We start from the raw sequence: 18,275 nt of genomic DNA, 5'->3' as shown, positions 1-18,275 counted from the left end.
GACTGGCTATAGGGATTTCTGGGGAAGGGGTGAACACTACCAAATGGGGGAAGAGATCAGAAAAAAACAAAGGGAGGAAGCACTGGAGACAAGCCATTAGCAAAGATAAGGAATATGTAAAGTGGAAATGAGGTGTGTATTATAGATATGGAACTAACCTGTGCAAACATGGAGGAGCAAGATAGAATGTTCAGAGTAGAGCTTTGTAGAGTTTGGTGGGGAAGGAGAATGCATAAATGGGGAAAACTGGGTGCCAGCCATAGGGCCTTAAAGGGGCTCCTAAGAATTTGTATTTTATTCTAAAGGCAACAGAGAAGCACCAAAGACTTTTCAGAAGGATAGTACTATTGTCAGACCAGTGCCTTAGGAAAACTATTTTGGTAACTTTGTGAAGGACGGATTAGAAAGTGGGGAGAGGGTGCAGGGAGACCCCATTAAGAGATTACTGCAGTAAGTACAGGCAAAAAATAAAGCTCTAAATTAGGGTTGAGAAGGGAACAAATTGGAGAGATGTGGGCATAGAATCAACAAAACTTAGCAAATGATTAGGATTTGGGAGATGAGAGCAGGAAAATTTAAAGATAACTTCCAAGTTTTGAAATTAGGTGAAGTGATGGTGAATTCAGTAAGAGAAATTTGGAGATTATGAATTCAATTTTGGTCATGTTGGGCCTGATGTCCCAGTGTGACATCTAGGCAGAAATGTCCAGTAGGTAGTTGGAGAATTAGGACTGAGTTCCAGGGCAATAGTGGCAGATAGATTTTGGAATCATAAAATAACTAAACAACAAGCATTTATAAGCATTATGTTAGTTATTAGGGATATGAAAATAAGAAATGAAATAGTCCTCACATTTCAAGGAGCTTAGATTTTATCATTTGTCTAGAGGAGATAACTGAAATTACAGGAATAGATGACATCACTAAGGGAGAATGGAATGAAAAGAGCAAAGAGGGACTTTAAGAAATAAAAAAAGACAGGGGGCAGCTAGGTGGTGCAGTGGATGGAGCACCAGCCCTGGATTCAGGAGTACCTGAGTTCAAGTCCGGCCTCGGACACTTCACACTTACTAGCTGTGTGACCTTGGGCAAGTCACTTAACCCTCATTGCCCAGCAAAAAAAAAAAAGAAATGAAAGACTAAGGGGGCTCTGGTCAAAGGTTGAGATGAGTTGTATCATCAATGAAGTAGGGGGGAAAAGGTCATATGCTACTTTATGGCAGCTGGGGTGAGGTGGGAAACAAGAGATTAGAAAAAAATGCTTTACAACATTTGTTCTTGGAGCAGAGAAAAGAGCTAGATTTCATCTTCACAAACCCCTTTATTGCCCTTTGTCTGGCTTCAGTGGTGGGATAAGCTGGTATATATAGGATTGTCTTAAGGCCTAAGAAACTTCACAAGGGGTTACTTCGTCACTAAGAGATATAAAGTACCAAAAGTCAGCATGTGGAAAATAAGTGGAAACTACTGGTCTAGGACCTGTGCTCTGGTTTGAGAACAGATCATTATCACTCGGCTCTAGTAAATCTTCAACTCCTGGTACTCTATTACATACACTAAAATTTCTGGTGAGAAATTCCCTAGTCTTTGTGGACCTGGGATTGTGAGGGGAGAAGCCATGACAATGTCTAGCAAAGTGAAGTGGTAGCTTTCTCATAGATAGTCAAAACATATCATACACACAAATCTATTTGTTTAAAACACATTCCCTACTGAAAAAATCTGTATTTACATGGAAGTCTTTAAAAATTAAAGGACACCAACAATCCTATTAATAGCTATTCAACTATGTATTCCATAAGCCTGTGTACTGGGGGGAGTGGGGAGTGGGGAAAGGGAGTAGTGGAACAGGGAATAGATGACCCATGGGACCCTTACTGAATGTTCATGACCAATAATTTTGAGGATGTCTCTCTGCTCTCTGGGAAGACCGGAAGCCCATCATTTGTTCACAATGATTGCTGAGATCAATTGATACAAGAGGTTTTTACTAGGTACTAAATATAGGGGCAGCTAGGTGGTGCAGTGGACAGAGTGCCAGGCCTGGAGTAAGAAATACCCAAGTTCAAATCTGGCTTCAGACACTTATTAGCTGTGGGACCCTGGGCAAATCACTTAACCAGTTTGCCTCAGTTTCCTCATCTGTAAAATGAGCTGAGGAAGGAAATAACAAAGCATTCTAGTATCTTTGTCAAGAAAACCCTATATGGGGTCACGAAGAATTGGACATGACTGAAACCGAACAACAAAATGCAGGAATTTTCTAAGGAACTGAATTCAAGATATCCCGTGCCTAGAAAGGGTCAGGGGAGACATAAAACAAGGTATTGTCACACTTCTCTGGAAAATAATTTTTTTAACTTTTAAATACTCCTGGTTATCTTGAGTTTGACTTGGTAGTCCTGAGAAGTAATATGTCAGGAAAGAACAATTTATGGAGAAGTTAGAGGGCAGCAAGAGGAGCATCTGGTAGGGGCTGGTAAAGTAATAACCACTTAATAATCTGTAAAGACATTTACACACACTGCCTCATTTGATCCTTGTCACACTACTGCAAAGTAGGCAGCAGAGGTATTATGCCCATTTTGTAAATGGAGATTGATGTGCAAAATAGTTATGATTTACCCAGCTAATAAGGGCACACAGCTCAGAAAAGGCAGAAGAAATCACATATTTCTTCTGATCACAGAGGATAGGTGTTAGAAAATGGCAAGGATAAGGGTTTGCCAAATCTGTTTTGTAGCTGTTGCCAATTAAATGTACTCAAATCTTCCCTGTTCTTTGAAGAAGTCAGAAGTGAAGTTTTAAAGGTTGGATGGGGATGGAAAGGGAAAGAAGTGGCCAGCAGACAGTACAGTTAGAGGCCAGAGGGCAAGCAGGATGCTGAGCTGAGCAAAGCGGATGCAGAAAATAAGGCTTCTCTGGCACTCGCCTATAAAATGACTGGGGTGGGGGAGCAGTGCAGATGAGTTTAATGTCCCTCTCAGCTCTAAACATTTTTAAAAATAATTTTGTTCCATACTCTGTGTTGTGGAGACAAGGGAATGATGATGAGGGGAGGCACTTTCTTGCCTGAGCCCCCAGTCCAATCCCTATAACCCTTGGCTGAAGGTGTAGTGCATGTTACGTGAAGGTGCCAATCTCAATTCCTGGGGGTGAGTAGGTAATAAATAAAATGATCTAGTTTTAGTTAAGAAGTGCTTAGAATACCATAAGTGCCTGGCACACAGCAGAAACTATAGAAATGCTTATTGCCTTTCCTTCTCCCTAAATGTAAGAATCCTCTACCCCCAAATAATTTTTAGTAGCTAGTTTCCAGAACTTGTTATAAGATCTTTATCAAGAATATTACCTATTGAGTGTAAAAAGACGCATATCCATGGGTATTTTCTCAAATGGGGGGGGGTAGAGGGGGAAGGGAAGGGTGTCAAAGGAGACAGGACATGGATGAAATGGTTGCACATGTAAAGGTCTGATAGAAGAGCTTTTCTCTTCAGCCCTTTCCCTACCATATCATGAAAACCCATGCAGTAACTACATTCATCTGCTTTGTGCTAAAGGACAAAGCCCCTGTGCAGAGAACCTACTTTGTAAGAGTAAATAAAACACTTGGGTGCAGAATAGGATCTTGCAATAGATTCTCTAGCCAAAGTCCAGGAGTCTCTAAACTTGCTCTGGCTTTGGCTACCAGCACTGGTGCCACCCCCACCCCTATTGGCCATGTCATGGGGATCAGAGGACATGCATATCTTCTTCTGACAAGCCCAATCTGGGAGTGGTCCCGGATACAAACTCTGCAGGAATCTGTGCTCTAACCCAAAAAGTAACAGTAGACTCAAGGGAACTGATTCATTTATATAAAATAACAGTGACTAGTGGTTACGGAGCTGTCTTTGCTCAGGAATGCCTAGTCTAAGCCTCTCACCCCTGACACATACTACAGGTCCCCAGGCAACTCATTTGACTCCTCAGTTCCCCAGGCAATTTTAAGCCAAGCTGCAGAGCACAGGTTAGTTTATATTGGTAATGAAAAGTTTCCTAACTGAGAGTCTTCTATACCAATAAAACCACAGGTCTAGTTAGTGTGTGTATATGTGTATGTGTGTGTGTGTGTGTGTGTGTGTGTGTATGTATATACATACACACATATACATATATACAGGTATATCTGCATATATATAGATATATATCTGCATATAGAAGTAAATCTATATATATCCATGTAAACAAAGCATACACACATAAAATATATAAATATACATACATGTATTTATCTATAAATAATATACATGGCCTTCAGTAGATTACATAACATAACCTGAAACACAAAACTTGACCTGTAAGAGATGGTGTGTACAGAGAATCACAGGCCTTGAGCTTTTTCTTTGGGCACTGACTCAGTTATGTAAACCTTGGGCAAGCCATATCTTCTCTTTAGACCTCATCTGTCAAGTGAATGAGCTGAAGCAGATGACCTATGGTCATCTCCAGCTCTGACATTTTATGGTTCAAAGTATTTTTTATCCAATACAATTTTTGTTTTACTTTTTTATTTGTTCTTTATTAGATTCAACATGATGGCATTTGAGGTGAGGAAAAATTTAAGAACAGAACCTGAACTAGCAGGCAAAGGTTTGCAATGACAAACAAAATAAAACAAAACAAAACCAAAACCCAAAGACAAAGGATGAAGAAGTTTAAGAAGAGAAGTATAAAAAAACCAGAAAGTAAGAGCTGATTGTGTGGCCAAGTCACATGAGGCTGAGGGGACTGTGAACAGTTGGCCATAAAATTCTTGTGCGCTGACATTTCTGGGGGTTGTGACTGGGGTAGAAAATCCTGAGGGAAGAGAAAAGAATTAGACAAATGTAAATGCAATAGACTAGAAATGCAATTCTTGTTTTTAAAAAGTCAAAGATGGTACTGGCTCTTTTTGGACAGCACAGTACTATTTCAAAGTCTTAGAACCTCAGGCCTGGAAGGGCTTTTCCTTCCCTCCTCAGAGGTCACCTCAACAGGAACCCCCTCTTTCTATCACTGAGAAGTAGCCATCCAGACTCTCTTTGCTCGATGACTTCCAGACACTACCCCCTCAGATAGTTATCTTCCACTTTTGGACAGCTCCAAGAAACTGGTAAGACGAAAACAGGACTGGAAACATGACCAGATTTGGCATCCGAGAACCTGGGTCCAAATCCTGGCTCTGCCAGGTAAGTAACTGTGTCCAAATCACTCTTTACGTGTGTGATTCCTCACCTGCAAAATGAAGGAGCTGAAACACATCATTCAATCAACAAGCATCAAGCACTTACTAGGTACCAGGGATTGTGCTGGGGATAAAAACATTGGGTGAGAATGTTTCTGCCCTTAATGAGCTTACATTCTGCTTGGGGCATGCAACATGCTCACAGATACACAGAATATATAAACAAAATAAATTCTTAGTCAGTGGGAAGGAGGGGGAATCAGGAGTGACCTCTTGAAAAATATAGAACTTGAGCTGAGCCTTTAAGAGAATTGAGCCTTAAAGTATTGAAAATGAGAAACAGTATTACAGGCACGGGGATAACTTAGACAAAGGCACTGAGGAAGGAGATGGCATGTTGTGCACATGTATGGAGGGCGGAGTAATGTGTAATCAGCCTGGAAATAAGCTGGTGCTAGATTGTGAAGGAAGATTGTGAAGTCTACATTTTATTCTACGGTGAAAGTAAGGTTCTTGAGGGCATGGATTGTTTTTCATTTTATCTTTGTAGCCCCCGCACAAAGAGAATATGAAGACATAACCTGCACAGAAGTGCTTTAAAGGCCTAACAGCAAATTTCTGAGGTAAGAGGTAGGCTCCTTGGTGACCTGGACTGTTTTTCATTTTGTCCTTGTAACCACAGAAGCCACTATAACTTCCTAGAAGTGACATGGCCTATGCTTTAGAAATATCAATCTGGAAGCTATGTGGAATGGAGATAGGAAACTGGATCAGGAGGCTATTGCTGCAGTCCAAGGGAAAGATAATGAGGGTCTGAACTAGAGTGCTTGTGGTGTGACTAGAAAGAAGGGGAAAAAAGAACAAGGTAGAGGTGCCAAACTTGGCACCTCAAAATAATCACTGGGACTTAAAAGGGTGAAAAAAAAAACCCAACAACACAGCATGGGTTTGTTTATCTTGTCAGTTAAAGCTGAGAAAATATTTTATAAAGGATGATGGCACCTAAAGCCAAAAGTCTTATTGAAGAGAAAGAAACAGGTTCTGGGTAGGAAAAATAAAAATGGGCATTTCTACTCAGTGAGAGGCCTATGTGTCCATTCTAAAATAAACAGAAGTAAAAAACAAAACAAAACAAAACAAACCCTAAATCAAACACCCAATAATCATCAAATGCAAGAGTTTAATTTCTCTTTCTGGCCAAGATTTGTAACTGATTGGATGGGGGTGAATGAAGGAGAAGAGGTAAAAAAAGATGGAAGAGGTAACTAGGGTAACTTACCCCTAGTTCATGAACTTGGGTGATTGGAAGAAACTGGTTAGTTAGGAAGAAAAGTGAGGGTTAGGGAAAAAAAGAGTTGTTTTAGACATTATGAATTTAAGATAAGTCCCTATAGGACTAGAGCTCAGGAGAAATTAGAAGGCTGGATATGTAGATTTGGGAGTCATCTGCATAGAGATGAAGAGCTGAAGCTACAGGAATTGAGTTCACTCAGAGTTTAGGGCCCAGAGCCTGGGGTATACCACCACATAGGATAATGAACTTGCAAATGGGACCAAGAAGGAACTCTTTCTTTTCCTCCTCAACTTAGACTCTTTGCCAACCATTCAGCTATCCAAACTAGAGACCAACACACCAGAGGAACTTTCACCATTGGGATCCATTCTTCTGATCAGTGACTGCCTCTCCCAAAACACTAGCTCAGAAAAGCCCCAGTTATGATTTAATTTCCTCACTCCATCTACTACCTCTGCAAGGCCTCAACCATATCCATTTTTCCGTATCCCTCTCCAGTTTTGGGACCATGATCAAATTAAGTTAACTGCCCACTTCTCCTGGATAAGGTTTATTAGTCCATTATGTTATCATTCTACTTGCCATCCCCATCACTTTCTGGTCTAAAGTACTCCTGGATATCACTGCACTATATGTGTTGCTTACCTGAGGACAAGGGCTAGCTCTGTTTTGACATTTGTAGTTTCAGAGCTTAGCACAGTGCTTGGACAAATTAAGTGCTTAATAAAAGCTTTTTTATTCACTCATTCATAGGAAGAGAACTATGATAAAAGAGTGTCACAAAAACCTAGAGTGGAAAAAGTATCCAGAATGACAGGTTTGGTCAACAATGTCAAACACTGTAAAACTCAAGAAGGATGAAGACTTGAGGAACAAGCCACTGGACTTAGTGATAAACAGCTATTTGGCAACCTTAGAGAGAACAGTTTCCATTGAGTGGTGGGAATGGAAGCCAGACTACAGAGGGCTGAAAAAGTAGAGGCAATGAGTACAAACAGCTTTTTCAAGGATCATAGGATCACCACCGATTTAGAACTGGAAGAGACCAGCCATGAAGTTCCTCCTCATTTTCCCAATGAGGAAACTGAACTCCAGAAAGGTTCAATGATTTTCTCAAGAGTACACAAATCATAAATGGCAGAGGGCAGCTAGGTGCCACAGTGAATAGAGCACCGGCCCTGGATTCAGGAGGACCTGAGTTCAAATCCGGCCTCAGACACTTGACACTTACTAGCTGTGTGACCCTGGGCAAGTCATTTAACCCCAATTGCCTCACCAAAAATAAATAAAACAAACAAACAAATAAATAGATAGATAGACGAATAAATAGATAAATAAAAATAATAAATGGCAGAGTTCAGATTCAATCTTAGATTTTCTGAAACCAAATTTGGTGCTTCCAATGTGAAGAGTTTGGTATCAAAGGGAGGAATGATACATAAGATAATAGCTTGAAGAAATGGTAGGATCAAGTAAAGGACGAGGAGGAGGGCAATCTGGGAATGCTTGGTGGCAAGAGGGAAAGAGACATTGGATAAAGGAAGGCTGAAAATTGGGAGGGGAAAAGAAGGGTTGGAGAGAATGATCAAAAGAGCAAGTTTGGGGAAGAAACCAAAGGTTTGGGTTCTACATGACAAATACAAGTGATGTTGGCAAGGAGAAAAAGGGTACTTCATCATCTGAGAGTGCTGCAAAGGAGGAGTGGTGGGAGATGATGGTGCAGTGATGGCCATACAATCCTTCTAGCTCCACAGATGATCTAAATATTAATAAGTTTTTCCTCATAATAAACTGAAATTTTTCTCTTTGCAACTTATAACTATTGCTCCTAATTCTGATCTATGTGCCTAAGCAAAACAATTCTAATTCTTTCCGCATACAGCCCTTCAAATACTCAAAGGCAACTATCATGTCCTCTCCTAGTCTTCTCTTCCCCAATCTAAAGAGCCCCAGTTTCTTTGAATGATTTTCATATCTGTTGGTTTTGAGTTCTCTAAGTACTCTGGTTCTCCTCCACCTCTAGGTATCTCAGATAATCCATGTCCTTCCTCTGGGGTTCCATGATAATAATAAAAGACTTCCCAAAGAACACTCAGGGAGGTAGTACCAAGATCCATAGGCTGAAGGTACCATATGAGAGTTGTCAATCCTAGTTTGCGCAGGAATAGAGAATGGTTGGCAAATGCAAGAAAAACCAAACTGACTTTTTGGTGGAGCATAAGGTAGCCTAGGAGGGGGACAATGAATACATGAGTGGAGGAAGGCCCACACTACCTGAGAAGAGATTGAAAAAAAATTCAGCCATAGTACCTTCATTGTTTAATACCCTCTATGAACCTGGGTGTCTGATGAACAAATCTGAAACCCAAATAATCACTAAATGGATATAATGTTAAAGTTCATATCACAAAAAATCTAAGATAATAACCGTTATACAGCACTTTTAAGGTTTGCAAATCATGTTACAAACATCTCATTTTATGCTAGTAGGTACTATCGTTATCATCATTTTACAGGAGAGGCAACTGAAGCAGGTAAAGGTTAAGTGGCTTGCCCAGGGTCATAAGCCAGTGTCTGAGTCTTTTTGACTCCCAAGTACACTGACCACTACACCAATTAGCTGCCCAAAAGGCACCTTTTAGAATTAAGTTTTTTGAGGAAAATTCATAACCAAAGAAGTGGAAGATATCACAAAAATAAAATGGACAATTTTGATTATATAAGATGAAAATGCTTTTGTGTGAACAAATCAAGGAAACTAAAAAACTATCAACAGGGAAATTTTCATATCAAATATCTCTGATAGAAATTCTGATATCCAAGATACATAGGAAACTGATGTAAATATATATATATATGTATGCATACATATGTACATATATGTGTATCCAAAAGTTATTCTGATATGTAGTCAAAGTATATGAATAAATAACTTTCAAAAAAAGTGCAAATTACTAACAACCATGAGAAAACGTTCCAAGCAGTATGAGAAATGCAATTAAAAATAAAGCTGAGATTTTAACCTTATATTAATCAAATTAGCAAAAGGCAGAAATAGTCCCTCTTGGAGGGGTTGTAGCTACACAGAAACATGAATACTTTTTAGTGGCGATATGAATTGGTCCAACTGACTTCATACCCTTTGACCCAGAAATTTCACTACTCAGCATATACCAAAAGGAAGTCAAAGACAGAGTAGGATCATAGCTTCCAAGATATTTATAGCAGCTTTTCATGGTAAAAAGGAATCATATCTGCAGATTGGGGAATGGCTGTGGCAAATAAATAGTACAAAATTTTGTCGTTCTGGTGTGTCCAACTCTGACCCCATGGACCATAGCACACCATTACTGTCCATGGGGTTTTTTGGGCAATGATTCTGGAGTGGTTTACCATTTCCTTCTCCAATGGATTAAGGTAAACAGAGGTTAAGTGACGTGCCCAGGGTCACACAGCTAGTGTCTAAGGTCAGATTTGAGCTCAAGTCTTTTTGACTTCAGGCCCAGTGGCCAAAGGAAACAACAAACATGAACTAATGGAAGAGTTATAGGAACTTGTGTGGTAACATAGTCTGACCCAAGAGAATAATACAAGGTCCATAAAAATGTAAACAAAAAATAAAAGCCTAAAAGACAGTCAGAAGTCAGATCAATACAATGACCAATCCTGACTCCACACTCCACAAACTCATCTGCTCTCCTAAGGGTAGAGAGGTACAGAGGATGGGTGAAAGAATCACTTAAAATCAGGAGAGAAGGAAGATATCCAGTTCTGGGATCAGCTGACATAAAAACAAGAAGAACAGCACAGTATTTCATACAGAGATCATATTTATCAGAGGAAAGTAATGCATGCACTTATAAGTCCAGTTTCATTGGTGAGAACACTATTTACAAATCACCACCTCCATAACTTAGTAGTTGCTTACTGAGAAATGCTGTGGCAGAAAAACCCACTATCCTGTAGCCAACTTGTAGACAGGCTTCTTAGAATGTGGTGAGGCTGATGATTCTCGGGTGGGATGACTAGTCTGAACTCAGGCCTATACATGATAGTAGTAGTGTCTGCCAAGGCTGATGGGTAGCTCAGGTTAAATTCAAGGTCTACAAGGTCACTGAAGCCAAGAAAAGGGCTGATGATAGTTTGCTGTGGAGAGATGCAGGTACTTGTACTGAGCACTTAATGAGTTATGTAAAGAATTAATTGTTATTTGAGGTTTTTATGACCCCCATCTTTTGGCTAGAATTAAAAAAAAACTCAGTGCAGGCACTGTCCTGGGGCTCTGAAAACTGCACGGTGCTCCACCCACTGGTTGTAGCCATTGCCATGGCGCTGGCACCTCATGTCATCACCACTCGCCGATGCCTACATGGGCCTGGAAAAATTATAGTGATTGGAAGCCTGGTGAGGGCAGTCATGTGACTGTCAGAGCGGCCAGTCAATTGGCTGGGGGTTGTGTGTGGTCAGCCTGGGGTCTGCTGGGAAGAAGGGAGGTTTTCCGCCATTCTAGCTTGAAGCTGGAAGGTGACAGGATGCTGCTGTGTGTTCTCAGCTGATTCCTGGGCGGTGGTATTGTTCAGGTTGTATAATTTCTCTTTTCCCCGTTTTATTTCCTTTCCCTTGATCCTACTGATCCTGTTTGTGTGTGTGTGTTTTTTTAAAGTTCATTCTTGTTAAATAAATCCTGCTTTGTCTTGAGGGAGGCTGCTGGTCTCCTTCCTTGCCCCAATATTGTGGCAAGCCACCTAGCTAACACTCTCCAATTAAAAATTGGTCCCTACAGCTTCTAAGCAGTGCTGTTACAGAGAAGTTATTTGATATTAAAGGATGTAATAATTTAAATTATGAATATAGCTTTTGCCACTAAGGAGCTTTGGGATTAAATTCTGGCTCTGCTATTTATTAAGAGAAGATAAGAAACCTGGGTTCAAATCCTGCTTAAGACATGCTGTGATCCTTTGCAAGTCACAATCTCTCTGAACCAGGATGTCATCTGGAAAATATAACTACTACTTTTCAGGGGTTATTGTTGAGGATCAAAAGTACATCAAGTGCTTTGTAAATCTTAAAGCATTATATAACCATTAGTTATTACTATTAACTCTTTATTACCTCTTTATATTATCAGTTAAGTTATTCAGCCTCTCTGGAGCTCAGTTTTCTCATCTATAACATGAGAAGAGTTGGACTAATGATCTCTAAAGTCTCTTCCTGGTCTAAATTCTAAATCAGTGGTAAATATAGGGGCATGAATTGTCAAAAAGAATGAATAGTAAAGAAATCCATAAGATTAGAGGTTGGAATGGATATGAGGTCATTTAATCTAACCCCAACCTTATACAAAAAGATGCTCAATATTCCAACAAGGTTATTCAATCCCAGATTTAAGTCTTTCAATAACAGGGAACTCTCTCTTATCGGGCAGCTTTTCCCAATTTCTTTACATCAAGCCACATTTACTTCCTGAAACTTCTACCCATTGATCCTAGTTAAAGATTAAAATCACTTTAATCCAATACCATTTTTTTTTTCTAATTTTGCTTGGCTATCTTTTTTTCTTTATTGGAGTCAATATGACACAAGGTCGAATAAGAGGCTAACATTTTTTAAAAGGCAGTAATGAGTCAGGATAGGCAGAAAAGTTTACAGAATGGTGAAATCAAAAGCACAATGTAGCCTGAAAACACTGGACTGGGAGCAGAGAGATCTATTTTACCATCTGGGGTAAGACAAAATAAGTCTACACCCTCTTCTACAAATTCTTTTCTTCTTCAGGCTAATAATTTTAGTACTTTCAATTGATCTTCATATTACATGATTTCCAGTACCCTCACCAACCTGGTTGCCCTCCACTTGGTTGACATATCCATTTGTCAATGGCAGTTGTAAAACATCATCCCTAGAATGGAATACAACACTCCTGATAAGTACCAAAACTGGCTGAACACAATGGGATCTTCACTTGGTTCTGGACATACATTCTTTTAATGGAACCTAAGATCTCATTTCTCAGTGAGCATACAGTCAAGACTATCCCCAGGCTTTTCAAATAATAACTGCTATGTAGACATGTTTCTTTTAGATACTTTTACTGATGCTTTTTAAAACTCAAGTTTAGGACCTGACATATGTCCCTATCTAACCTCTCTTATTAAGGTCTAAAAGTAGTGTCTATTAAAATGTTTTTGGTTCCAATTGTCATGAAACTTACATTATCATTTCTGGAATGGCTACTACATTATTGCTTTGTATTTATTTTGTCTTTAGAATTCATATATAGTCATATATGTTTTCTCAGCTCTGTCCTAGGATTTTTCTCAGGGGTGAGGCTAACATGGTAAGGATGAGACCTACTGAATTTGAAGACTGATTTTATATTTTCTACTTCATAATAGACTGGAATCTGAAGGAGAAACAACCTTATGTCATTCCAATCATGGGCACAAGGAGGCAACCACATAGATGGTGCTTTGCACCTGTCCTGCATCCTAATGTGTTTTATTGCTATTTTTATCCTTTCCTATCTTTCTTACAAGATCAGAACTTGTAGAGAATGAGAACAGAAGCTCATTCATCAAACCACCTTCCTCAAAGCCTAGTGTAAGGTCTTAGAATTCAATTCAACAAACATTTAAATGTCTACCACAAGCAAGGCAATGTACTAGGTCCTGGGGGATATAAAGATAATAACAAAATGACCCTGCTCTCAAGAAGCTTACATCCTGCTGGAGGGTGTGATAGATACATAAGCAAATACAAAGATTATACAAAATAATTTTAAACACAGAATTTTAACAACTGGCTTTGCAGGGAAAAAACAGGAAAGGACTCACAGTAGGTGGCACCTGAGCTACACCGTGAAGCAAGCTAGGTAGAAGTGAAGAGGAAGTGCATTTTAGCAGACTACCTGAACAAAGAGGAGATGCATCAAAGGGAAAATATGAAACAAGACCAGAAATAAAGAGATGAGACATACTTCAGGAGGACCTGATGCAAAAAAAGTAAAGTTTGTATTCTGTCTTAGAGGAAACAGAGAACCACAGCTGAGTTCTAAGTTGAGGAACAAGGTAATATTTTAGAAATAACAATTTTGCAGCTATGCGGAGGATGGATTGGAGAAGGGAGGCTAGAGGCAATAAGACCAATTAGGAAGGTACTGCAACAGTCCTGGTGAGGTTATAAAGGTCTAAATGAAAGTGAACACTTTATGGGTGGAGAAAAGGGGACAAATGGGAGATGCTGGGGAGCAAGCATTTCCTGGGGTGAGGTGGGTAGGGAGAATCAAAGATGTAATCAAGAAATGCTCAGCTCAAGGGAAGTGAACAACATGTTAATTGCTCAGAACTTAGGGAAAAGGTCAGGGAAGAAATTTCTGTAGAGAAAGAAGCATGGACTTTTAGAGCTTGAGACTGAACAATATGGATCGCTAAGGTAGCTCAAAATCCTGTGCAAATAAAATCAAACTTTATCAGCTAGTCCAACCCCTTTTATAAATAAGGAAACAAGGTCAGAGAAGCTAAGTGACTTGTCTAAGGACATGAAGCAAACTAGTGGCAGAGTAGGGCATAACACTGAGATTTCCTGATGGCCAATCCAGTTCTCTTTCAATAATACTATCGCTGAACTGGTAATTTTAGTAAGTCTAAAACAAAGTCTAACCAGAAAATAATCCTGCTTCTCCAGGAATCTAGGGTACTGAGACTGAAATTGAGCTTAATTTATGGCAGGGGGTAAAAAGTGAACTAATAAGAAAGGGCAGTGGCCTCAGAGGTCAGAATTATAAAAGGTTTACTAACCAGAAGGGGAGTGACAAGAGAACCAGATACTGTTTAATGTTTTAAATCTCCACCAAGTTAAGTGAATAATCTGTCACTGGAAAGCTGTAACTTACTCTATCTGAATATAGTCTGTATCCCAAGATTCCCTCACTGTAGTAATACAGTCATACCCTAGAATGTCACAACTATCCTGTGAGGGCAAGGCTTGGTAAGAGAAAGATGGAAAAGCTACTAATTCCAAAAGATGGAAAATTCACAGCTCCATCCCCACCCCCTACACAAACACACATTCCTGATTCCAAGAAATTTAAGATTCCAGAAAATTACCCAAGATCAGCAGCTGCAGGCCCTAGGAGTGACTGTCACACTCTCTACCAGGTGCTCTGTGGTTTAAGGCCTAGGGGCCAGCTCAGAATGGGGAGTTAGGAGAACAAGGGACTTCTTACTGGGGCTTACAAGGGGCTTCCTTACTGGTTGAGTGTCAAGTTAGTTTCCATGACTGACCTGAGTCACCCAGCCAGGTGATATATAGTAGTCAAAACAAAACCCTCCCTGAGTTCTGAGTAGAGGCTCTACTTGAGAGAGCTTGGTGGGACACTGATTCTCCAGGCTCCAGTCATTTGTACAGTCGTAGGCTGTCCGTAAAAGATAGTGTAGGGCTGATTCTACGGGGCTCTGTGGCTAGGGCACAGAACCAACCATGGTTGGACTGGTAAAGGTACACAGAAGGCCCAAGCCTATGTAATTGACACTGGGCTTTCCTCCTACGGACAAACCTTGGAAAGGAACCTCGAACCACTTCCTACCCCCTCCTAACTGGCCAGGTCCCTCACACAGGGTGGAGTGGGGGAGAAAGAGCAGCTGGGCCGGCAGGGGTAAAGATGCAGAAGGCAGGTGTCGGTGAGGTGAGGTAAGGGCATGGCAGGAATGGGCACTGGGGGTGGGGGACGCTTGCCGAGCAGTGGGGCGAGCAGAGGCAAACCCTGGAACTGGGGGGAGGTATGTTCGGCTAGGGGGGGGCACTTGCAGTATGGGGGAACAGGAAGAGGCAACCCACTCCCCACCCGGGGGAAGGAGCGCCGGGAAGGGGAGGGGGGGGGCAGATCCCACCCCCAGCTCCCGGAGTCGGGGGGGAGGGAGGGCCGGGAGGCAGCGGTCTCACAGGGGAAGGCCCTGGCCGCTGGGGTGAGGGGATTTAGGAGGGGTGGAGGCTGCCGTGGTTGAACAGGGTAGTCGCAGGCCGGCATCACAGCGTCTTCCGCAGCCCCATAGCTCTAGAACTAGGACCCCGGCCCAGGGCCTGCCTCCCCTCCCCAGTAGAGAGACAGACCCCCACCCCCACCCCCGCCTCCTCCCGTCCCCTCCCGTCCCCTTTCACTCCTCCTTCCCCACCCCCCACCCCCGCCGAGCTCTTGGACTGCGGGGGGAGGGGGGAGGCGAGGTAGGGGCGGGTCTCCGTTCCTCTGCCCCTCCCCCTCCTTTCTACTCAGTTTAGCTTAGCGCAGCCCGTCTCGCCTCGGTCCAGCCCGGGCCCCCAGCCCCAGCCCCCCATTCCTGCACTCACGGCTCCGGCAGCTCCGGCGACTCCTCCCCAGGCTCTCCCCCACCCACCCCCAGAGCCAAGCGGCGGCGCCGGATCTGGGGAGTGCGGGGCCAGACGGGTCCCGAACACGTGGGGGCAGCAGCGCCCGGAACCGGAAGACGTGGGCGGCTCCGCCCCCAAATCTTGCCTGGAGCCTTTCTAGGCTATGGGAGGCTAAACGGTATCTCTCTGGTGCTCTCCCTTGAGATGAGGCCCCGCGGTTGGCAAACCGGAAGTACACCCCGCGCCCCAGCCAAGCCTGTTATAGTCACGCCCCCAGATCTGGCCCCGCCCTTCGAAAGCCTGTCAATCACTACTGACCCTTCAGCTCGGTCCCTCTGTCCTTCCTCCCCTTTCTGCTCACCTCTTGATGCCCGGCTCTCTCTGCTTGTCTCTGACCCCTCTTCCCGTCTCCCTCGTGTCTCTGTCTCTTTTTCGGTGTGGCTCGTCGTCTCTCCCCGACTCTTTCTCCGCTACCCTAGCTCTGTCTTTTTCATTGGTGTATCTCGATCTCGTCTTTTCTGTCTCCCCGTCTCTGCGTCTCTGTCGCCCCTGCTTCTTTGTTTGTCTTTGTTCTCCCTGTCTCTGCCTTCTTGTTGGCCTCTTGACTGTCTCTGTTTCTCCTGACTTTTTCTATATCTGTCTTTGCCTCTCTGACCCTTCCTGTCTTCTTCTTTGCCTGTCTCTGTGATAAGGCTGTCTCACTGTGCCTGCTTCTGTCTCTCTATCTCTGTTTGCCTCACTGTTTCTGCTTCTTTTGCTCTATCCCAGTAACCCCTGAATCTGGATCAGCCCCTCATTCTGCCTGTCTCTCTTTCCCTGTCTTTGTTTCTCTTTGTCTCTATCTCTGTCTCTCCCCTCCACCCCCAACCCACTTTGTTTTTGCCCCTTTTACCCTTCAGGAATCTCTTTTTGTACCTCTTTTCTTTCTATCCTCACCTTGTGTCTCTCTCATTCTCCTTCATGAATGTCCGAGTCTCCTTTTTCTGTGTCACTTTGATTTCCTCTCCCTTACTCATTTATCTGTATATTTATTTGTTGCTAGGTCTCCTTATGTCTCTATCCCCTTCCTCGACTCTTTGTGCCCCTATTTCTCTTCATTCACCACTTTCTCTGTCTTTGTTTCTCTCTGATTCTGTATCTCTGACTGTCTCTCTGTCCCTCTGGCTTTCCCTTACCACACAAACCTCTGTATCTTTGCCAAATGTCTGTCTTTGAACCTCTCTTTTTGGCTCACTGGATGTGTCTCTGTGTCCATATCTTCTTCCCTTTGGCTGTCTTTCACTCTCTTTCAGTGCTACTGGAACATTTAAGCAACTTACTTTGATGGTTAGATCTTTGACCGCTTTAAGAATTGTACCCTGTATCAGCTAAAAGATATATATTATGACGAAAACAACAAACTTGCATTCTCCCACGTTAAGATTTTGTAAAGTGATTTAGCAAGCCTTACCTATTCTGATTTCCTCTGACTATGGGCCTTGGCCATGTCAAGCTGTTAATTCTGCAAATACTTATCAAGTGCATATTTTTCAAGGTAATGTGTTAGGTGGTATCAGATAAGTCAATATGAGGAATTGAAAAGAGAGTTCTCTTACAAAGGGAGAGAGAAGGCAGTTAAACAGAATGAATCCTGCTGATAATATAGATAGGAGTAATCCTCTTCGAAGTGCCAGAGCAAATGCATTCTTTTTTCTAACCCGATGTCTGGATCAGATCACTATATATGAATTTCTGAATAGTCAGTAAATTGAAGACTATTTTAAATGCAATAGGAGGACTTAGTTAAAATATTTTGTCATATCTTTTGCAAAAGATACCTTTTCTGGCGTGAGTAATTATCTTCTAATTTATTTTGTAGGGTAGGGACTGGAGAAAACTTCAGTCTTCTGAGCTTGAGAAGAAACCTAGTTAGTACTAGATACTAATTAGTACTGTTAGTACTATGAGTTTGATTAAGACAATTTTTTTTTTTAGTGAGGCAATTGGGGTTAAGTGACTTGCCCAGGTAAGTGTCAAGGGTCTAAGGCCGGATTTGAACTCAGGTCCTCCTGAATCCAAGGTCGATGCCTTATCCACTGTACCACCTAGCTGCCCCAAAATTTGTTCTTAGCAGCAGGAATGGCTGGCCCCTCTCCTGAATGGGTCTTTACAAATACAATGGAATAATCTGATTCTATATAAAGGCAGAGGTGACTTTAGTTAGAGACAGGCCCATTAGGGAGGTGGCAGGAAGTTTTTAGAATTTGCCTTGTATTCAGCAACAAACTAACTCAAGATCTCAGTAATCTAAACAGGATTTGGTTAAGAACTATCTTTAAACCTAGTTTTTTGTCATTAAAAGTTAGTAGGAAGGGGGCAGTTAGGTGGCGCAGTGGATTGAGCACTGGCGCTGGATTCAGGAGGACCTAAGTT

General features: G+C 41.9%; 1 protein-coding gene across 2 annotated transcripts in view; it reads right to left on the bottom strand.

The window, feature by feature from the left end:
- ZNF202 (zinc finger protein 202) overlaps nucleotides 1-15,957 on the bottom strand; it is a 38,020-nt gene extending 22,063 nt beyond the window's left edge. For both annotated transcript variants that reach the window (XM_043993313.1, XM_043993314.1), the window contains exon 1: nucleotides 15,843-15,957. The gene's annotated coding sequence lies outside the window, so the exon portion shown is untranslated. The remainder of the gene's footprint in view (nucleotides 1-15,842) is intronic.
- Between the last annotated feature and the right edge of the window lie 2,318 nt (nucleotides 15,958-18,275).

This window comes from Dromiciops gliroides, chromosome 3 (genome assembly GCF_019393635.1).
Source record: "Dromiciops gliroides isolate mDroGli1 chromosome 3, mDroGli1.pri, whole genome shotgun sequence".
Lineage (NCBI taxonomy): Eukaryota > Metazoa > Chordata > Mammalia > Microbiotheria > Microbiotheriidae > Dromiciops > Dromiciops gliroides.
The sequence above is the reverse complement of the archived record's forward strand: the minus strand, read 5'-3'. Positions and strand labels throughout refer to the sequence as shown.